Below are 23,365 nucleotides of genomic sequence, written 5' to 3'. Positions count from 1 at the left end.
TGGAGCTGGTTGTTGTCAGCGTACATGTGGAAGTTGACCCTATGTCTTTGGATGATATCGCCAATGGGCAACATATAGATGAGGAAGAGAGGGGGGGGGGGGCGGCAAGGGATAGATTCTTGAAGGGCCCTAGAGGTAACGGTGCAGGGGTGGGAAGAGAAACCATTGCTGGAGAAATTCAAAGAATTGCAGGAAAGATGGGCCTCGATTTGGGAGGCACAATACAATTAAGGACTTAGAGGAAAGGGAAGTTGGAGCAGCAGTTTGCAAGGACAGAGGGGCTGAGGAGGGTTTTTTTTTTTGAAGAGGGGTTATTGACAGTGCTTTTGAAAGGAAGGTGACAGTGCCTGAGGTGAGGGAATCATTTACAATGTCAGCTAGCATGGGCCAGAAAAGGAAGTTAGGTGGTCAGCAGTTTAGTGGGAATGGGGTCAAGGGAGCAGGAGATACGTCTCATGGAGGAGATCAGCTCTGAGGGGACAGGAGGGGAGATAGGAGAGAGGAGAGCTTGCTTGGGGGAAGATTTGGCTCGATGGGTAAGAGGAAGTGAGGGGCGGGGGGGAAAGCGGCAGACAGCTGAATGGATGATCCCAATCTTAAGTGACAAGAGTCCATGAGCTCCTTGTACTTGCTGTTGGAGATGAAGATGGAGGGGGCAAGAAAAAGGTGTTTAAGGAGACAGGAGATAATGAAGAGAAGAAGCCAGGGGTCGGTTTGCTTTCTAGCATGATCCGGGAGTAGTGAGCAGTTTTGGCAGAGGAGGGACAAGGTCAGACAACACGTAATGTGGTCCAGCCAGATCTGGTGGTGTAGGGGTAAACCGCATGCTCGTCCCGGAGATGTAGAAGAGGGGGGCGGGGGGGGAAGAGACAGGATCACACTTGGCTGTGATTTCCTCTAGGGTTTATGAGCCTGCCAACTCACACTGTGAAGGTTCACGTTAATTGTGCCCAACTTGGCAAAGTACCAATAGGCAATTAACACCTGTTAGAACCACACCCACACAAAAGAGGATAGGGAGAAGATAAAAGCTCCATGATGTCTATTTTCTTATTTGCAAGTCAGACAGCAGAACGGTAAATACTGAAGCAAATGAAGTCCTTGTCGCTCAGAGTGGTGTATATATTTAAAACAGTTTGAATTAAATTGGGAGCCTGCATAACACACTACCAAGCAATTTGTTGTAAAATCAAGATCAGCACACTGCTGTCACCCAGACAGATTTGGAACCCTCCTGCCATTGATTGGGTTAGGTCAGCAGCAAGCACCTTTCATACAGCTACAGCCAACAATTTATTGCTTCCAATTAGCAATGGACAGACAACACCTTCATTAGCAAATAGACCAGCCTGAATCCGCCAACTGCTTATGACGTCTCTAAACAAAGAACTATACAGATATAAAAACACCACCTCTTTGCATCATGCGCCTGCTATGACTGGTGTTCTCTGTATGTCTCCTATAAATATCTTCTAGAGTATGATTTCCATCGCCCTGCATTACATCATCCATTAACAAACTGGGTAAATACAAAATAACAACAGAAAATGCTGGAAAAACTCAGCAAGTCAGGCAACATCCGTGGAGAGAAATTTGAGTTGACGTTTCGGGTTTGACCCTTCTTCAAAACTGGAGAGAAAAGGAACTAGATCGAAGGCAGTAAATACAAATACTGAGTTAGAATGGTGCCTCCCAGAGCCTGAGGATGTGCTGTGTAAACCAAACATTTGACATTAATCCTAAATTGTAAGTGGGGAGGGGAGGGGGGGGGGGGGGGGGGGGAGGGGAGGAGGGAGTGGAGGCGGCGGGGGGGGTTGGGGGGAGGAGGGGAGGAGGGGTAGTTTGAACGCACCTGTCGCTCCGCCCTTAGACACAGGTTTGACATTTAACCACCTGGACAACTGACAGTGTTGGGCCTGAAACATTGAGTGGAACAAAATGACAGCAATTTGGAAAGGAGGGGGGGGGGGGGGGGGGAGGCAATTAAACAGATCAAACAAATGAGAACTTTATGTCAATACCAAACAAAGCAGCAAATACACCACACCCTCCCCATTTCAAAGCAGTGGAAGGATTGGACCCGAAAAAGCACTGGGCTCCTGACAAGACTTCACTCGATCATGCTGATCACACCCACCTGTCTCTGGCTTCCCTCAACATAGCAGACAGCAGTTACAATGACTTAATAGTTAACGAGAGATTACTGGGACACAGGCTGTCCAGCACAGGCCAGTGCGACCACACAACTACCAAAGTTTCGACCGACAAGTCATGACAGCGAGCGCCAAGCCAGATCATTTCGTGCAGACCCCCCGCTTCACGCAGCACGTCAAGAAGAAATGTGCAGCGTGAGCGCTTCGCGTGATCAGTCAGTTACCTTAAGAAGCAGAGTGTTCCACGCTGCTGCTAGTATCCATGTATCTGTTTTTGCAGGCAGGTAAAACTCCAGTCGAACGTAAAGAAACTGCACCTGTGAAACAGCAGAGCAAGGAGATGTGAAACCCTACTCTGATCCGTCTTAACACGTAACTGGGAAGTCAAGCACTTCCTCCTTTTTAAGATTTTTTTTTCCTCTTCGCCCCCAAAAGTTTCTTTTTGGTTTGTTGGCTCCCGACAGAAATGGCTGAACGAGAAAAGGAGAACTACAACTCCAACTGCCGCTGCCTAGTGTTTCACTATGACTCACACACACCACACCACACATACAAACAAGGCAGCCGGTTGTGGGTGAGGCACGCCTACACATCGCAGTCACCCAATGGCTGCTCGCTGCTTCCTATGCAAATTCCTGCAGGTGAGGGGGACAATCTTCCTGTCTGGCACACAGCAACTGGGAGTGTGTTTAAAAATAAAGTGCCTAAGCACACCTGAATTTCAGGCCCAACAAGGGCAGAGGACAATGTAGGAAAGTGATACTGAAAATTGCTCAGGGAACTAATCTCTCTCTCTCTCCCCTAATTGGCCTGCTTAAACTGTATTTCATGCGTTCAAAGAAAAGTTTGCTCAACACTCCGCCTCCTCCTTGCTGCACCTCCAACCTCCTCACGAAGTTGAAGACATTATTTAAAACAACACATTTAAAGGAGTGGCACCAGTCAGCAGCCTGTGAAATATGACTCCAGAGCAAAACCTCTTAAAGGGGCAGTGTATTCTGAGGGATACTTCGCCATATTTGTAAATAGGAGGGTGCTGCATTTTTCGTGATTACATCACCGCACAGGTTCACATCTACTACCAGAAATATTGTAAAAAAAAAAATTTAAATCCTAAGGGGGCACAGAAAGCACTGTGAAAGCTTATAATATATCAGGTATGGAAGTTAGTGTGTAGAGGCTGGGTTTTGGGCACTAACTAATTACTCCACTGTGGAGTGTCACTGTCCCTTTAAACCCCCCCCCCCGCCGATGTGGTGTCAGTGCCCCTTTAAACCCCCCTCTGATGTGATGTCACTACTCCCTTAAACCACCACCCACCCCCCCCCACCGCTATTGAGTCATTATCCCTTTAACCCTTTCGGATGTGAAGTTTCTTGCTTCCAGTGTGGCAGTGAACCATCCAGCCTAATTCTGAGTCACTCAAAGTGGCCAATTCAGTTTCCACACATACCCAAGCTCAGCACAATTCAGTGCTGCCAAACCTCAGGAGAACGTGATTTGGCATTCGGAGAATTTCCAATGAAAGTTCACCTCCGTTGTACTACACTATGTTTAAAAACTGCCGCTGAAAGACAAACATGGGATGAGCAATGGCCAGAGACAAATGATCTGCACCGTATGAGAAAAACAATCTCTTGCCAAACATTGGCGCAATTTGCAGGCAGCTGCCACCTCTGCTTGGTTGGCCTGGCTAACTGGTTGCTGCAGATAAGTCACAACATGGATGAAATTCTGTGCGAGTGACTTTATTTTTTTTTTTTAATTATCAGCATTTTATATTTCGGGACCACTTGAAGAAACCGTTCTGAAATGCCCTAAGCTCCACTGGAATCCGCCGCTTTGTAAATTTCACAGCACTGAAGTAACAAGTGACCACCCACAGACTTCCGCACATACAGCTGCGTGAAAATTATGGTTGGCCACTGTTCCGAGCCAGCACACATTCACCGATAGCTGCGCAAGGTGAATGCAAGCCAACGGCAGGAAAGTCACGTCACCGGGCTGCGCGCGAGGGAAGAGCACTCCGCCCACACACGAGCTGGCATCCTGTCCCTCTGCCGTCGCCAAGGAGATCAACCTCATTTGACGGTTTTTGCAGCTCCAGTCAAATGGTCTGCCAACATGCTTCCTCCCCCCTCCCCCAGTCAAGACTCGCACATGACCACACAGGTGAGGTTCTGTTGAGGCTCTGGTAGGTGCTCATCGAACCATCCCCCAAGGAAGGAGTCAATGCTTTCCGGAGAGAGGGAGGACTATTGAGGAAGTTGGGAAAATGGCAGAGAAAACTGGAGAGAGCAAAAGCAAATGGCATCAATGGAGAGTGGGCTAAAATGAACAGGAAATTGGGAACGTTGTGAATCGGGCACACTCACCTCCAGGCTGGAAGGGTATCAAAGGATATGGAGCAAAGGCAAATAAATGGAGTTGCAATACAGATCAGGCATGATGTGAATGAAAAGCAGGAGCAGGCTCTAAGGGCTGCATGGCCTACTCCTGTTCCTATGTTTTCTGATCCTTTCTCCTGCTCAGCACGACTGCACCAGGAATGGAGGCTGAGATTTTCCTTACCTCTGTGGGTCTGGGGCGGGCGACGTCGTTGGCGGGTCCTGACCCTTCGTCCCGCTCTGGAAAATTATTTTACGTTGATTGGGCTTATTAAGCCCGCCCAGAGCATTTGCTGGTCCAATTAGAGGAAGCGGGTCTGGTTGACACATCATCAGCCGGTTTCCTTAAAGGGACCATGGCCAAGTTTCTTTTAACATTTGTGCTGTCAGTGTTCTACAGCATTGCGGTGTTGCAAACACTGATGAGCACTGCACAGAGGTGCAGGGCTGCACCCAGGTTCTCCTGTGTCAAAGCACGCAGGGAGATCCTCCCCACTTCTGATAGGCGGAAGACACCTCCTCAGGAGACCAACACAGCCTGGCTGCACAAGCCACCCCTCATACTCACCCTCATCCTAGTGCAATCATACCAACTAACAACACACAGGGGTACCCACATGGGTGTTTTATCCAATGTTTATATAAAGTTTCTGTTAATGTGCTGTCAAACATTTGAAAGCTTTATTTTCAACACTTTGCATTCTTGAACAGATTTGTGTACACCTTTGGAAGTGGCTTAGTGAGTTGCAGTGAATGGTGAGACTTAACGGTACCCCCTGAAATGGTGGTGAGTGTGAAAGGAATGGCTTGCGCATTGTAGGGATGCTTTATGGTGCTGGGGTGGGGTGGTCCAAACCTGGCACATCATGTGGCAGCCAGGGTGTACAGCATCAAGTGAAGTAAATCTGGCCATGGTGAGGCCATCCCTGGACTCTCAGGCAGCAATGTGGTCAGGTGCTGATGTCCTGTGTCCTGTTCAGCATCAGGTGATTGCGGAGAAGGTTGGTGGTGTTGTTGGTGTGCCTGGTGCTGCTGGTGTTGGGGCTGATTGTGCTCGGATTCTGAGGACCAAGGTGAAACAGTTGATGGACCAGGTGGGAGGTGAAGTAGAGATGACAGAAGCACTCAGTCAATGGTGACAGTTCTTCCCATGAGGCAAGAGTGAATGGAGAGTGGAAAGTGGAAAGTGGAAAGCCTGCAGAATTTGTGCTGGAAATGGACTGAGAAACAGTTTGGCTGAGGAGAGTGATGATCTGTCAGGTGGGAGGTTTACTGTACAATTGAAGCAGTCAAGTAATCATCTGGAGCAATGACAACTGTGGTCCCCGAACAGCGTGGTTCCCATGGCCATGAAGTTAAAGTGAAAAGAAAAGTTAAAAAAGCCGGTTAATGATCTGTCAACTAGATGATAATGATTTTAATTGGGTCCCCTGTTGCTGCCTATCGGGTCTGTTCAGTGATGACAGACCCAACACTGGGAATGGCGTGTTGCGGCGGGTTGACAGCAGGGTCCCGACCCGCTGTCAAAAGAAAAACAAATTTCCCACCTGACCCACCACCAATCCCACCCATTGACCCCCAGAAAATTCCGGCCGGAGTATCCACAAATTTAGCCCCCCCCTCAGTTTGTATAAAAAGCTGATAACGTGTAGAGACCAAAAACCGTCAAGGTAACTCCGCAGGTTTGCTGTTTGCTCTATGGTGAAGCGCCCCTGTTTGTAGCGCAGGACATTGTTCCATGCTCGAGAGGCGAAGGTATATTTGTTTGGCCCCCTTGGACCGCCCATGTGCTAAGCCCTACCTCTTCCCCCTGTGCCACCCCTACAACAGCACTCATGCGCGCATGGCTCCAATACCAAACACTTAATACTGGGCAGAATAAAATAAATGTAAAAACTGGGCATGCGTCCAGCTGTTTCACAGGCATATGCACCTCTGGCGTACATTTCTTCAAACATTTCCATCCACCAGTTTTAAAGAGTTGGTATCCAGCCACAGTGTCAGTACCTGCTCCGAAAACCATTTCAGGTGTGGTACAAAGAGGAGGGAGCAGGTATGAGGTGGCTGGAGGCCATCGGGCTGGTGGCAGGGCTGTTTGGCAAGTCAGCGCTTGACTACTTTTCTAACCACTTAAATGCGTGGGGAAGGTGAAAAAGTTCTACATTGTGGCATCAACATTTGGAAACCTGCCAATAAAAAGGTGGTGGTGCAGTATTAGTTTGGGTCAACTTTTTCACAATTGCACAAATTGCTATGGCAAATTCAAATTCCCCTGCAAGCTATAATTAAGGCCTTAGAAAAGATTGCCATATACCTTGGTTCCAAGACTTTTCAATAAAACCATCCTTAAAAATTACTGGGTTTTTAAAAAAAATTGGGATTGCACAATGTCACAGAGCAGTGAGTCATGTGTTTCCGTCTGTTAACTCCCCCACAGCCAAGCTCCTATGAACACAGATCACACCTGGAGTGCTGTGTTCAGTTCTGGGCATCGCACCTCAGGAAGGATATATTGGCCTTGGAGTGGGTGTAGCACAGATTTAGCAGAATGATACCAGGGCTAAAAGGGTTAAATTAGGGGAGGTCAGGTTGCATAGACCAAGCTTGTACTCCCTTTAGTATTAGAGATTAAGGGGTGATTTACTTGAGATGTTTAAGATGATTAAAGTATTTGATACGGTAGAGAGAGAAACTATTTCCTCTAATGAGGGGAGGTGTCCAGAACAAGGGGGCATTAAAATTAGAGCTAGGCCATTCAGGAGTGATGGCAGGAAGCAGTTCTTCACACAAATGGTAGTGGAAATCTGGAACTCTCTTCCCTCAAAAAGCTGTTGAGGCTAGGTCAACTGAAACTTTCAGGACTGAGGTCGACAGATTTTCCTTAGGCAACAATATTAAGGGATATGGACCCAAGACGGGTAAATGGAGTTATGTGACAGATCAGCCATGATCTAATTGAATGGAGGAACAGGCCTGAGGAGCTGAATGACCTACTCCTGTTCCTTCCTATATTCCTAAGTCACAACCCTGTAGGAAGATACCATGCAGGCACTTACACACAAAACAGCAGAAGTTCCCAGCACTAATAGTGGAGGCCAGACTGCCTGCTCAGCTGTGGATGGTGCTTGGTGCAGGAAGAATTAGGAACAGAGAGAGCGTTCTCTGTTCTGCCCAACACGTCTTGACCCCATCCTCAGAATATCACCTTTACTGGACCAACACGTATTTTCCATTTCCCACATCAACCACACTTGGCCTCTTCGAGTGAGGTAACTAATCTAGTGCCACATTATGGGCAGCTGTGTGTTCTGTGTCTTCAAACATGAGGAACCAGTTTGAGATTGCACAAACTCATCCTACATCAGCATCCTTCCCACGTCACAGAGAGAAGACTCAACTGGAGTTAAACACAAGTCCCACAGATACAAAATGGGCAGTTTTCTAACTCAAAGGAGGCATTCAGTCCCTCAGGTAGACAAGATTAGGCCAACATTGTGATATAGTTATACTGAGCTGTCAGCGAGTTGTAATTGGCAGTCACGACAAAAAATCTCTGTGGTTTAAGGCCATACAGATTCTCATTTACACACGGAGTAAAAATATTCTACTCTAAAAAAAAAAGTTCATTATTTCATGGTCAGTTATATAAATAGGAACAAAAAAAATCAACTTAGACTGGCACTCAGACTCAACTTGGGAAATCTTGGCTGCTTATGTTGCCCCTATACTGGTGCCAATCCTAACCAACGGCTTGATCAAGGGCCACTTCTCAGGTGTGTAGCAATTCACTGCACAGCAGGACACAGGTCCTTGTGTGAGGGACCGAGCACAATGACCTCCTGATTTTAATCTCCCTATTGTGAGCAGGCACAAGGCGGCCAGGCACCGTCCCACAGGAGGAGTTAAAGAAAGGCCCGTGTAGAACCTACACATCTATTAAATGCTTCTATTTTATTAGGGCTTGCTCATTTGCTGTTCGGAAATGCAGGTAAGCCAACCTCCTAAATCGCTTTCTTTTCCTGGAGAGCAAGAGAAGCAATGAATCCCTGCTTGATGAACATCCAAAGCAGGGGGTGAAGAAAGGTTTAGACACCTGGAGCAAAAGAGGCAGCCGAGGACCACAGAGAATGAGGAGACGGTTACATCAGGAGTTAAACAATGACTACACTTCAAAAGTACTTTATTAGCTGTGAAGCACTTTGAGACGTCCTGAGGTCCCTTGCTGTTTGTGATCTACATAAATGATTTGGATGAGAATGTAAAAGGTATGATCAGTAAGTTCGCAGATGACACGAAAATTGGTGGGGTGGTAAATTGCGAGGAGGAAAGCCTCAGGCTACAGGACGATATAAACGGGTTGGTCAGATGGGCGGAAAAGTGGCAAATGGAATTTAACCCTGAAAAGTGTGAGGTGGTGCATTTTGGACGGACAAATAAGGCAAGGGAATACACAATGAGTGGTAGGACCCTAGGAAGTACAGAGGGTCAGAGGGACCTTGGTGTACATGTACATAGATCCCTGAAGGCAGCGGAACAGGTAGATAAGGTGGTTAAAAAGGCATATGGGATACTTGCCTTCATTAGCCGAGGCATAGAATATAAGAGCAGGGAGGTTATGATGGAGCTATACAAAACGCTGGTGAGGCCACAGCTGGAGTACTGTGTGCAGTTCTGGTCGCCTCACTATAGGAAGGATGTGATTGCTTTGGAGAGGGTGCAGAGGAGATTCACCAGGATGTTACCTGGGATGGAGCGCCTCAGCTATGAAGAAAGACTAAACAGGCTGGGGTTGTTTTCCTTGGAGCAAAGAAGGCTGAGGGGGGACCTGATTGAGGTGTACAAAATGATGAGGGGCATAGATAGGGTAGATAAAGAGGAACTTTTCCCCTTAGTAGGAGGGGTCAATAACAAGGGGGCATAGATTCAAGGTAAGGGGCAGGAGGTTTAGAGGGGATTTGAGGAGGAACTTTTTCCACCCAGAGGGTGGTTGGAATCTGGAACTCACTGCCTGAAAGGGTGGTAGAGGCAGGAACCCTCACAACATTCAAGAAGCATTTGGATGAGCACTTGAAATGCCATTGCATACAAGGCTATGGACCAAATGCTGGAAAATGGGATTAGACTGGACAGGGATTGATGGACGGCGCAGACACGATGGGCCGAAGGGCCTCTTTCTGTGCTGTATAACTCTATGACACTATATAAATGCAAGAGGGTCATTTTAAACTAATCCGCCCAGCAGGAAACTGATGTGATTGGATCGGCCGCCCGGTTTACACCCAGCCCCCATTGTACTCTCCATTAGATCGGCCAACCCCATCCTGTCAGTTTCCCACCGGCCAGGTTAGGTTAAAATTAATTCACACGTTCTTTGTTTTCAACAGTCCTAGAGCTTGGCAGGTTCTGTTTCTCCATACTAAGCTTGGTGTAAATCTATAGCTAGTTAACCCTCCATCTGGAGAGGGACATGCGAGGAGGAGAGAATAGTCTACATAATATTTAATCCAGAACTGGTTGGAATTTATTGTGTCTGAATCTTAAAAAAAATTAATCCCAAACCCTTCATTTTCAATGCAGCAATTTGAACGTGTTGGCAGAGCTGCGAATGGTGAGTCTGAACATGTACTCTGGATCCACAGGCCCTCACTCTGTACCAGTGCCGATCTTGTTTTCATGAAATTAAAAGACGTTCAGTTCACAGAAAGGTTTTACATTCCTGACAGCTTAGATTGAAACCAACAGGTGAGGCAGAGGTTCAACAGCAGACCAAGTCTCTGTCAAAGAAACCAAAGAAGTGGAATCAATGGGTTATCAAGGTGTGAGCAGGTCCTTCAGAGCACGTGCTGTACACCCGCTGATTGGAGAGGAAGGGGAGGGAGGGGGCAACCTTAGAGCCAAACTATTTCCTGGCCAGCATTCATTGAACAAGTTATCAAATTAAAACCAAATTCAATTCAAATGTTCCAATCCCCAACTCTGGTGATACAGTCTGAGAAAATGCAAGCATATTGTTTCAGGATTGAAGTGGGAGTGGCCTAAATATAATTCGCAAGGCATTACGTCAAGAACATTCCTTCATCAACGCTGGGTCAAAATCCTGGAACTCCCTACCCAACAGTACTGTTTCTCGTCTACATGTCAGGGAGCACAGGGGTGATGGGCGAACGGGACTTGGGGCGAGTTAGGACACGGGCAGCAGAGTTTTGGAATAGCTGAAGTTTGCGGGGGGGGTAGAACGTGGGTGACCGGCCAGGAGTCAAGTCTAGAGGTCTAGTCATCTATGTGTCAGCTGTGGCTCAGTTATTAGCACCCTCGCCTCCGAGTCAAAAGGTTGTGGGTTCAAGTCCCACTCCAGGGACTTGAGCACAAAAATCTAAGCTGACACTCCAGTGCAGTACTGAGGGAGCGTTACACAGTCGGAGATGTCATCATCTCAGATGAGACGTTAAACCAAGGCCCTATGTGCCCTCTCAGGTGGACGTAAAAGGTCCTATGGCACTATTTCGAAGAAGAGCAGGGGAGTTATCCATGGTGTCCTGGGCCAATATTTATCCCTCAATCAGAATCACAGTTTATCTGGTCATCATCACACTGCTGTTGGTGGGAGCTTACTGTGTGCAAATTAGTTGTCGCGTTTCCCACATTACAACAGTGACTACACTTCAAAAACTACTTCATTGGCTGTAAAGCACTTTGGGACGTCCAGTGGTTGTGAAAGGCGCTATATAAATGCTGCCCCTCGGCGCCATCACCCAAAAACAGTGTCAGTTTCCACATGTATGCTGACAACATCCAGCTCCACCTCACTACCACCTTTCTCGACCCCTCTATTCATATCGCTTGTCCGACATCCAGTTCTGGATAAGCAGAAATGTCCTCCAACTAAATATTGGAAAGACCAAAGCCACTTTCTTCGGTACCCACCCCTAACTCCGTTCCCTAGACACCGACTCCATCCCTCTCCCTGGCAACTGTCCAAGGCGGAACCAGACTCTTCACAACCTTGGTGTCATATGTGACCCCGAGATGAGCTTCCGACCACATATCCGCGCCACAAGACCATCGATTTCCACCTCCGTAACATGTATTTGGACTTTCAGAAGGCTTTCGATAAGGTCCCACATAAGAGATTAGCATGTAAAGTTAAGTCACATGGGATTGGGGCAAGGTATTGACTTGGATAGAGAACTGGTTGGCAGATAGAAAGCAAAGAGTTGGAATAAACGGGTCTTTTTCCAAGTGGCAGGCAGTGACTAGTGGGGTACCGCAGGGATCGGTCCTTGGACCCCAGCTATTCACAATATATATTAATGATCTAGACGAGGGAACTAGATGTAATATCTCCAAATTTGCAGATGACACAAAGCTGGGTGGGCGTGTGTGCTGTGTGGAGGATGCCAAGAAACTACAGAATGATTTGGACAGGTTGGGTGATTGGGCAGAAGCATGGCAGATGCAATATAATGTGGATAAATGTGAGGTTATCCACTTTGGTGTCAAAAACAGGAAGGCAGATTATTATCTGAATGGCACTAGATTGGGAGAAGGGGAAGTGCAACGAGTCCTGGGTGTCCTTGTGCACCAGTCGCTGAAGGTAAGCATGCAGGTGCAGCAGGCGGTTAAGAAGGCAAATGGTATGTTGGCCTTCGTAGCGAGAGGGTTTGAGTACAGGAACAAGGATGTCTTGCTACAGTTGTACAGGGCCTTGGTGAGACCACATCGTGAGTATTGTGTGCAGTTTTGGTCGCCTTATCTGAGGAAGGATATTCTTGCCATGGAAGGAGTTCAGCGAAGGTTCACCAGGCTGATACCTGGGATGGCAGGAATGACGTACGAGGAGAATTGGGTCGATTGGGCTTGTACTCGTTGGAGTTTAGAAGAATGAGGGGATCTCATTGAAACTTATAAAATTCTGGCAGGACTGGACAGACTAGATGCAGGGAGGATGTTCCCGATGGTCGGGGAATCCAGAACCAGGGGTCACAGTCTAAGGATAAGGGGTAGGCCTTTTAGGACAGAAATACGAGGAGGAATTTCTTCACCCAGAGAGTGGTGAACCTGTGGAATTCTCTACCACAGAAGGCAGTGGAGGCCAATTCATTAAATATATTCAAGAAGGAGTTGGATATATTTCTTAAGGCTAAAGGGATCAAGGGGTATGGGAAGAAAGCAGGTATCGAGTACTGAACTTGGATGATCAGCTATGATCGCATTGAATGGCGGAGCAGGCTTGAGGGGCCGAATGGCCTACTCCTGCTCCTATCTTCTATGTTTCTATCGCCCGACTCCGCCCCAGCCTCAGCTCATCTGCTGCTGAAACCCTCACCCATGCCTTTGTTATCTCTAGGTTTAATTATTCCAACTCACTCCTGGTCGGCCTCCCACGTTCTAGCCTCCGTAAACTTGAGGTCATCCAAAACTCTGCTACCCGTGTCCTAACTCACACCAAGTCCTGTTCACCCATTACCCGTGCTCACTGACCTACGTTGGCTCCCGGTTAAGCAATGCCTTGATTTTAAAATTCACATCCTTGTTTTCAAATCCCTGCATGGCCTCGCTCCTCCTGATCTTGGTAATCTCCTCAAGCCCCACAACCCTCATATCTACGCTCCTCTAATTCTGGCCTTGAGCATCCCCAATTTCAATTGCTCCACCATTGGTGGCCATGCCTTCCGCCACCAAGGCCCTAAACTCTGGAATTCCCTCCCTAAACCTCACCACCTCTATTTCCTCCTTTAGGACACTCCTTAAAACCTACTTCATCGGCCCGAATCTCTCATGTGGCTCGGTCTCAGATTTTGTTTTACAACGCTCCTGTGAAGCATCTTGGGACGTTATATTATGTTAAAGGCGCGATATAAATACAAGTTGTTGTTGTTGTGGGAGCACCTTCACCACGTTGACGACAGCGGTTCAAAAAGGCAGCTCACCTCCACCTTCCCAAGGGCAACTCAGGGTGGACAATAAATGTTGGCCTTGCCAGCGACGCCCACATCCCAAAATTTTTTTTTTTTTTAAATGCTCTACTACTCTCTGATTTAGCTAGTCACAATGCTAAAAAGTGGGACCCTCGATGGAAAGTTTCCAAGCATCAGAGTCATCCAATCAAAGTGGGCTCACCACTAAACTGTACATTTACAGATCAGAATGGGTGGCTGGTATGTGCGGGCCTTTCTCCTGGTGATTCATGCTGGCTGCAATGTCCTCACCCACAAAACAAGGGGGTGTAGGGAGGTTGAGTCGCTGGGCAATGACCAGAAGTGGAAGTCTCGCCAACGCCAAATTTACCACACTGGTGCAAGACCGTTTGAGGTGAGCTCAACTTAACAATGACCAGAAACAAACACACGACCGTGCCAGTACAGAAGGTTCAGCATCACACAGTTACGTCACAGAGACCAGGAAGATCTCAGGTTTGATCCTCCATTTGCGCCGTGTCTGTTTTTTTTAAACTCAGCCAGCGTGGCACTGCCATTGGCTTCAGCGCCCCGGGTTAGGGAGGGGAAACAAAATCAGCCAGTTTCAGCTCTCGTTTGCTACACGTCAACCCTCTTTGAAGGGAGGGTGTGTCCATGTCAGGCGAGGGCAGGATCAAACTTCAGTGACACCCCTTCTTGAAACGTTAAACTCAGGCCCCGTCTGCCCTCTCAGGTGGAGAGTGTAATGTATATACCTTTAAGGGGGGAACTACTTTTTACAGCTCATGTATACTGTAGTACCGGCAGTGACCACACCTGTATATAGCACTGAGTAGTAATCTGTACAGTTCAGTTCCAGAGTGAGCCACGTTGAGTAAACACCTGTTGTACCGTTCTCCTGCAGTCTTGTGTCTTACTACTGACGGACACAACAGAGAGAAGATCGCACGCCACTTTTCGAAGCAGAGCAGGGGAATTCCTCCAGTATCCTGGCCAACATTTAGCCCTCAACCGACACCCAAACTATTGCTGTTTGTGGGAGCTTGCCGTGCACCAATTGGCTGTCACCTTTCCTGCATTACAATTGTGACCACACTTCAAAAGTACTTCTTTGGCTGTGAAGTACTTTGCGACGTCCTGAGGTCGTTAAAGGTGCTATATAAATGCAAGTTCTTCTTTCGGATAACACAATCCAGCAATGGCCCTTTAGTTCTGCACTTGTTAGCTTTCCGCCAATCTCACTGCAACATGTTTCAGGATTGAAGTGGGATAGGCCTAAATGTAATTCACAGTGCATTACGTCATGAACATTCCTTCATCGTCGCTGGGTCAAAATCCTGGAACTCCCTAGCCAACAGCATTGTGGGAGCACCTTCACCATATTGAATCCAGCTAGATCTGCGTAGAGTTCTATACAATCTACATGGATCACCTTGAAATTATGCAACTACTCAACCTCTCTTACTTCCCCCAAATCAATCTGTTTTACACAAAAGATTCACTTCTCCGTGCAGGCGAAATTCTATTTTTACACAAGATCTTTTACTAGGGTGTGACTCAGTAGATTTAAAAGTGTACAACTTGCATTTGCTCCAGAGACTTGAGCTCAAAAATCGAGGCGGACACTTCAGTACAGTGCTGAGGGAGTGCTGCACTGTTGAGGGTGCCGTCTTTCAGATGTGATGTTAAACCGATGTCTGCTCTCTCAGGTGGATGTAAAAGATCCCATGGCACTATTTTGAAGAAGAGCAGGGGAGTTATCCCTGGTGCCCTGGGCAATATTTATCCCTCAATCAACATAACAAAAACTGATTATTTGGTCATTATCACATTACTGTTTGTGGGAGCTTGCTGTGCACAAATTTGCTGCCCCGTTTCCCATATTACAACAGTGACTACACTTCAAAAGTACCTCATTGGCTGTAAAGCGCTTTCAGACGTCCGGTGGTCGTGAAAGGCGCTATATAAATGCAAGTCTTTCTTTTATTTATAGAGCCATAGATTGCACAGAAGGAGGCCGTTGAACCCAGCCTGTCAGTGCAGGTTCTTTGCGAGTACATGCCAGAACTAATCTCACCAACTTGCCCACTTCTCAGTAGCCATACACCACCTTTAACATAGGAAAGTTGCAATCAGTGATTGAAAAAGATCAACTTGGAAAGAAAGACTTGCATTTATATAGTGCCTTTTCCAGTCTATGAAGTACCTTTGAAGTGTAGTCACTGTTGTAATGTAGGAAACGTGGCAGCCAATATGTGCACAGCAAGATCTCACAGCCAGCAATGAGATAGATGACCAGATATTCGGTTTTTTTAGTGATGTTGGTTGAGGGATAAATATTGGCCAGGACACCGGAGAGAATCCCTCTGCTTTGCTTTGAATAGTGTCATGGGATCTTTTACGCCCAGCTGAAGGGAGACGGGGTCGCGGTTTAACATTGCATCCAAAAGATGGCACCTCCAACAGTGCAGCACTCCCTCAGTACTGCACTGAAGTGTCAGCCTAGATCATGTGGTCAAGTCTCTGGAGTGCTTTTAAGCAAGATTTTTTTGGAGGAAGCTTTTAATAGATGGGTAGACAAGCAGCAGAACTGAGGGGGTTTTGAGGAATTGGTTTCCAGAGTCTGGGGCTAATCAAACAAACTGCAGATATGATTTGGAGACTAAACAATTTTAGAGTTAATCCGCACCAAGTGCCACAGGAACACTCCAAGGCCTCTCCTTGAAATTAAGCATGCAGTGGACATTGGATGCCTTATGGTCCTGGGATCAAACAGAGATCCTCACACTGCTCTCCAATCTTCAAGTCTGTTGTTAACATTCCTCAAAAGAAATGTCACCATTACGAAGTGGAAACCACACCAATGTGGGTTTCCAGTGCCTTTGGTTTACTGTGGAATCACCAGTTTTATGCGGTCAACAGCAGGAGGGTTTGCATGAGCCTGTCGTTGGTGCACTCTTATTGACACAAAATTATCCTCTGCAACTTGGATCTGTGGGTCTGAGCTCCGTAGACAAGAAATCAGATCTTAGAGACCGGTCAACAGTGGCGCTAACGGTAAACATATCATCACTGTTCCTCAGACTACAATGAAACCAAAAGGGGAAGAGGAAGGAGAAAAATCAAATTGTTTAGAGGGCCATGGAATTGGTTTCAGTCCCTTTTATTTCAATGATCTTCAGCCAATGGACCCAATCTGCAAAATACTTAAAATGGGGAATATAAATTAAAACATGAGAATTTGACCAAACTCTGTGACAAGGTCCCTGTACAAGAATGAACTTGCATTTATATATTGCCTTTCACTACCTCGTGATGTCCCAAATTGTCAATGAAGTACTTTTGAAGTGAAGTCACTGTTGTAATGCAGCAGCCATTTGCGCACAGCAAGCTCCCATAAACAGCAAGGAGATAAATGACCAGATAATCTGTCTGCTTGCGATGTTGGTTGAGGGGTTAATATTAGCCAGGACACCAGGAAGAACTCCCCTGCTCTTCTTCGAATTAATGCAGTGGGATCTCTTACAGCCACCTGAGAGGGCAGTGGGGCCTTGGTTTAACGTCTCATCCGAAAGGCGAAAGAAAGAAATGTCAGAAATTCTCCTAAGGGTTGTTGAAATGACCTGGAGTAGCTCAGCTTCTGTTTCCAGTCAAATGTACCAGGAGTGCCTATGATGTGCTTCATTAAGCTGACTGTTGAGTACTGAAGTACTCTCCATCCTCATTATCATAGGAGCCAAGCATTTAGCGTGTTATAATAAGGCACACGCCAGCTATGAATCTGGATACAAGAGTCATGCAAGTTTGTTTTTGACGCACTTTGGAGTGGGTCCAGTATTGTCTGGAGCATTTTCATGTTACTTCACACCAAGATTCTCAATCCAGATCAACAAGCAAATTCAAACTGAATCCAAGTTAAACTGGCTCAATGTGAACAGGTTTAAAAGTGCAGGATACTACAGTGGATTCAAAGTTCAATGGTTCCTTTCCTGTACAGTAGATTACTGCACTGTATATACAATCTCCCAGAGGAAGTGCAGGAAAAGCTCCCATTAGTAACCTTTACAATAATAATCCTTCTAGTCGATTAACAAGAGGACGGCTGTCTTTTGTTTATATTTACAAACTCAGGATCACGAGCAGCAAACTTTAAATACAAATGTGGTATTGGAACTCCCCAAACCATGTATCTAATGTAAATATGGGCACTCTTTTGACCCTAACCTCAGTCAGAAGGTTGAAGGCTCATGCTCAACTTACATACATAACCTAGGCCAACACTTCAGTGCAGTACTGAGGGAGTACTGCATTGTTGGAAGTGCCGTCTTTTGAATGAGACGCAAAACCGTATCTGCTAGTTCAGGTGAATGTAAAAGACCCCATGGCACTATTATCTGAAGACCCTCAGGGAGTGCTCCTTATATCCTGGCCAACATTCCTCCCTCAACCAATTATCACCAGAGGCAGATCAATTGGTCGTTCATCTCATTGCTGTTTGTGGAATCTTGAATTTGCCTATAGAATAACAGTAACAATACCTCAAAAGCAAATCACTGGCTGTGAAGTGCGTTGCAACATCATGTGGATGTGAAAGGTGCTATAGAAATTCAATTTCATTCTTGCCGGAGGTTCAGCCAACACAAATCCCTTTAAAATAAGAACAGAAAATGCTGGAAGAACTCAGCAGGCCAGGCAACATCCGTGGAGAGAAATTAAGAGTCAACGTTTCGGGTCAAAACCCTTTATCAAGACGGTTTTGACCCGAAACGTTGACTCTAATTTCTCTCCACGGATGTTGCCTGGCCTGCTGAGTTTTTCCAGCATTTTCTGTTGTTATTTCGGATTTCCAGCATCTGCAGTATTTTGCTATCGTACAAATCCCTTTAATATCGTTTACAAAACCCTCCGTCTTCAATTATCAATAACCTCTGTTTATAATGTGCCTTCCATGCAGTAAACATCCCAAAGCACATTACATGGGGTGGGCGGTGGAGAAGAAAGGAACAAAAATAGATTGTAGGAATAAAAGAGCAGACACCAGGTTACAGTGCGAGAGTTCATGGAGGTGACCATAAGCTTGGTCAAAAAGATGGGATTTAAGAAGGTTTCTAAAAGGTAGGGACAAAAGTGGAGAAACAAAGGGATTTGGCCAGGGAATTCCAGTGAGTCGAGCCAAATAATGTGTGTGTGTGGGGGTTGGGGGGGGGGGGGGGTGAATGCAGCAAAGGCCAGTTACTCACATCTTCACACAATTTCATTTAGATGCTCATTCCCTCTCCTTTTCTCAATTTTCTCCCTGCCCCCTTTTGAAGGCACAACTCTTGCTGGCTGCAGTTCTCCATTTTTGCTGGCTGCAGTTCTCCATTTGTCAATCACACTTTGGTACCTCACGTGTGAGCTTCAACAGGGGATGTTGGCGGCCTATTCAACTCTAGGAGGTTGGGAGGCATCACAGCCAAGCCTGATCCTGCCCTCATCTGATGTTCACACACATGCACTCCCAGCAGGAGTCACTGGATCGTGGGAACATTAGGCCCCCTCCCTAGGAGAACCCAAGGTCAATTGTACAGCCCTTCCACAATCCCAATTAACATAAGCCAATTCAACACAGACCAGGGATTGAACCTGCAACTTTCCTTGTCTGTGTGGCTCATTGGATAATCTTGCAGAGCCATAAAGGGAGCCCAGAGAGTCATTTTGAGGAGTGCTCCTGAAATAAAATACTAAATGTCAGGCTTTTACAAAAACAACGGCAGCAATATATTTTACCAGTGTGTGAAATATCAACTTATGAATAGTTACCCCAGATCCCTGTGTGACCTGCAGTTGAAACAGTGATGGTTTGTTATGAACCAACACCTCCTTCAGTAATCATACTTTCAGATCCTTTGAGGATTTATGGCATAGCAGCAACAAAGAAAATCAATTTTCGAACCTCACGATGCACTGCATGCAACAATATTCAATGGGGAGGGGGGGGGGGGGAATGGGGGATTGCTGCATTGTCGGAGCCATCACTCTTCAGATGCAACATTAAACCGAGGTGGATGTTAGCCATCCCATGGAACTATTTGAGATGAGGTGATTCTGGCCAGCATCCCTTCCTCAGCCACCAGCACCTAAACAGATTAACCGACCATTCATCTGTGGGATCTTGCTGTGTGCAAGATGGCTGACATGTTTGCCTGCATACCAACAGTTATTGTATTTCAAGTAATTTACTGCATGCGACATGCTTTGGGCATTTACACACAGAATACACACACAGAATCCCCACAGTGCAGATAGAGGCCATTTCGGCCCATCGAGCCTGCACCGACACATATCCCACCCTTATCCCCGTAACCCCACGTATTTAATCCCCTAACACTAAGGGTCAATTTATCATAGCCAAATCAACCTAACCCGCACATCTTTGGACTGTGGGAGGAAACCGGAGCACCCGGAGAAAACCCACGCAGACACAGGGAGAATGTGCAAACTCCACACAGACAGTTGCCCGAGGCCGGATTTGAACCCGGGTCCCTGGTGCAGTTCTCTCTTTCACTCCACCAGGCAGACTGATTTTGAAATCACACATTGAGGAGGTTTGGTTAGAGCTGAACCATTGCACTTCTACCTAAACTACATAATGGATGCAATCATCCACCCACACCCCACCCAAACAAAAAATATTTTAAAAAATAACATCTTAGCTTAGTCCAGGTCCCCTGTCCTTGGAAGGGTAATGTGGTGTTCAACTCTACCATGGTTAACTTGTACATTTCTTATTCCTGCGTGGCCATCTGCCACCAGAAGTCCCAGACAGGCCATTAATGGGATTCCTCGAAGAAGCCAGATGGCAAGCAGACTTTCCTTCTGCTGTCAAAAGCTGTTGCAGCTTAAACAGCATCGGAAGTCCTTAAGGAGCCCATAACCTAGTCATCTATCTTCCCAAATGAGCAGTGGTATGTGACTTGAGAGTTGCGGTGACACGAGGAACCGGTAGGGAACGCAATGACAAATGGCCAGTTAAGCAATCATAGTAACTGGGACGTGCGGTCAGCTTGGTGGGACTGTCATCAGGTCACCAGCCAAGCTATCCCAGGCAGCACCGTGCATACCAAAATAAATAGAAAGACACTGCGTTCAAAATTACATTCACAGTTGCCAGAGACACTGTTAACCATCAACAGATTTCAATCAGGCAATGGCTGTTTTTAAAAGCACAGCTTTCCCCAGTGGCTCAGTTGATGATGAACTGTTGAGTATGAAACTGAGCCACAAGGACCAGCAAGGTCCCAGGCCCCTATGTTTTATTTTTTCTTTCACATGGCAGCTGTTGATGATTCTGCCATTGCCATTTACACCTCATCTAGAATCATCTTTTGTTTCTTAACTTGTCCCATTACCATCTCCTTTTGCCTTGCACCATCATCCCTTTTGTCTTTTAATCTCTCCTGCCTTTCATCCGATCACAGACCTTCCCTTTGTTCTTTCCTCCCCTCCTCCCTTTCCCTGCTCCTACACTTGCTTAAAAATCTGTTACTACTCCAACTTTTTCCCGTTCTGACGAAGGGCCATCAACCTGAAATGTTAACTCTCCACGATGCTGCCTGGCCTGCTGAGTGTTTCCAGCATTTTCTGTTGTTGTTGAAGGTCCTAGGTTTGATTCTTGGTCTATGTGGAGTTCTTTGATCCTCTTTGGGTTAGTAGTAAAGGTGCTGCAATTCACTGTCGTGCACCTGGATTAAGAGAGAGCCCCCAATCCCAATTGCTCCCCAATGGATCCTGCTGGAAGGGTACGCATGCATGTGAAGCAAGGACAGGATTAAGCCTGATAGCAAAATACTGCAGATGTTGGAAATCCGAAATAACAACAGAAAATGCTGGAAAAACTCAGCAGGTCAGGCAACATCCGTGGAGAGAAATTAGGAACAGGATTAAGCCTCTCTATTGTCAAGAAATTGGGTATGTAGCGCCACCTATTAGCGCCTAAAGAGGGCAGTCAGTGGCTGTAGCGCCACTGGCCACGCCTCCCGCGATATTCAGCAGGGGCGCTAATGGTGGCGTTAGCCTGTTGTGCTGCGCCGCCACCGATGACATCAGTGTGCGCAGCGCCCCATTAGCGCCCCGATCACGATATTTGGTAGCGAATGCTGCTGTAGCGCCGTTTGCTACCCACACCCGGTTCACAGGGTCTTGCTGTGCCGGCAGTGGCGCAAGTTAAGGTGGAGGTGCAGGGCGGCCGCCTTTTTCGGCGGCCGCCTGCCAGCAGCTCCGTCCCCGGCCTCCTGACCGCCCCCCCGCCCGTGGCATTGCCGGCTGTTTCCCAAGAGCCCGGCACTTCTCCTCGGTGCCGGGCTCTTTTGCCGGCACTCGCAATCGGGGATCGTGCTGTTGCAGGCCCCTCCCCCTTAACCATGGGAGGAAGGCCTGCAGTACCGCAGCGTGCCGTAGCGTGTGGCGCGGCGCGCTGCGATATTCAGTTTCAGCGCCCTAAGAGGGACGCGGAGCGCCTCGAGCCTCGCCCCGTCTCCCTCTAGGGGCGCTGAAACTGAATTTCTGACGTTCGTTAATGCTCCGAACGCTGCGCAAAATTCAGCGCCCAGGCGAACTTGGCGCCACTTTGGTGCCTCAACCCAATTTCTAGGCCTTTATCTGTTCATTGTCTCATTCTTGTTTATAGGACCTTGCTGAGCACATATTGGCTGCCATCTTCCCTGCATTACAACAGTGACTACACTTTAAGAGTACTTCATTGGCTGTATTTCTGGGGTAGGATTTGAACCCACAGGGCTAGATTTTCGTGGAGCCGTCAGGCGGGGTTTCAGGCGTGTGGGGGGGAAAATCCCGAATTTGGGGGTCCCGACGCCATCCCGCCCAACGTAAGTTTCACTGGGACCCGCCGACCCGAGGCGGGAAGGTATTAGTGCCAATTAACTGCCTGTTAACAGGTAGTTAACAGACAGTTTTTAGCCTAATCCCTATTTTGAGGGGTTTCGTGTGGGTTTCCCCGACGGCTCCAAACCACGCCAGGTTAGAGCAGGCGGCCCGTCGGGTTGAAGGAGTCGCAATGTCGGTGCTCAGGTGAATGATGGGTGTGTGATGAAATATGACATTCATCAGACTCTGTATTTAACTACATATATTGTATTGCCTGCTCCTGTGTCTTCACCTTGTATTGTATATAGTGCACCGCCCCCTTTCTCCCCATTGGGTGTGTCGGCTCTGCCCATACCTGGCCCTACTTAAGACAAGCCCAGGCTTGTCTTGCAGCAGAATGCTAGGTGAAGCCACAGGCATCTTTCTTTGCTAATAAAAGCCTTGTTTTATCCAGTTAACTTTGAGCCTTGAAGTTATTGAGGCGCATCAATTTTATTAGCAAACTTTCAACGATGGATCAACTTTTGAAACCCGAACGCTTGGATTTGGACCCGCATGCTTCGGATGCATCGGCACGGTTTGGACACTGGTTCCAGTGCTTGGAATTTTTTTTATGGCCAACTCCGAAGCCGTCACAGCCTCTAAAGCCACCGGAGATGTGAAACTCGGGATCCTGCAGAATCGGGTAAGCCACCGGGTTTTTCCACTCATCCAAGACGCCGCCACCTACCTGGATGCCTGCAACATTCTAAAGGCCCACTATCAGCGGCCTACCAACGAGGTGTACGCCAGGCATCCGCTTGCTACCTGCACACAGCGACCCAGAGAGTCGCTAGAGGACTTTCTAGTCACCCTAAAAGTGCTTGGCAAAGACTGCAAATGCAAAGACGTGAAAGCCACGGTATACACAGACGAGCTTATTCGGGATGCCTTTATCGCAGGCCTTAGCTCTAATTACATCCGGCAGAGACTGCTAGAGAAAACGGGCCTAGATCTGACACAGGCTGTGGACACAGCGCGATCGCTGGATGTGGCTCAGAAG

At 47.2% G+C, this 23,365-nt stretch overlaps 1 protein-coding gene across 4 annotated transcripts in view; it reads right to left on the bottom strand.

Annotated features, from left to right (window-relative positions):
- The window catches only part of elf1 (E74-like ETS transcription factor 1), a 267,604-nt gene that overhangs the window by 173,492 nt on the left and 70,747 nt on the right, over positions 1–23,365 (bottom strand). For 2 of the 4 annotated variants that reach the window (XM_085995929.1, XM_085995921.1), the window contains exon 2: positions 2,378–2,470. The exons of the other annotated variants lie outside the window; for them this stretch is intronic. The gene's annotated coding sequence lies outside the window, so the exon portion shown is untranslated. The remainder of the gene's footprint in view (positions 1–2,377; positions 2,471–23,365) is intronic. 4 annotated transcript variants of the gene reach the window in all.

The sequence above is a fragment of the Somniosus microcephalus genome, chromosome 1 (assembly GCF_052327205.1).
Source record: "Somniosus microcephalus isolate GS21.2 chromosome 1, FLI_Smic_1.0, whole genome shotgun sequence".
Lineage (NCBI taxonomy): Eukaryota > Metazoa > Chordata > Chondrichthyes > Squaliformes > Somniosidae > Somniosus > Somniosus microcephalus.
This window is presented reverse-complemented; position numbering and strand designations above follow the sequence as displayed.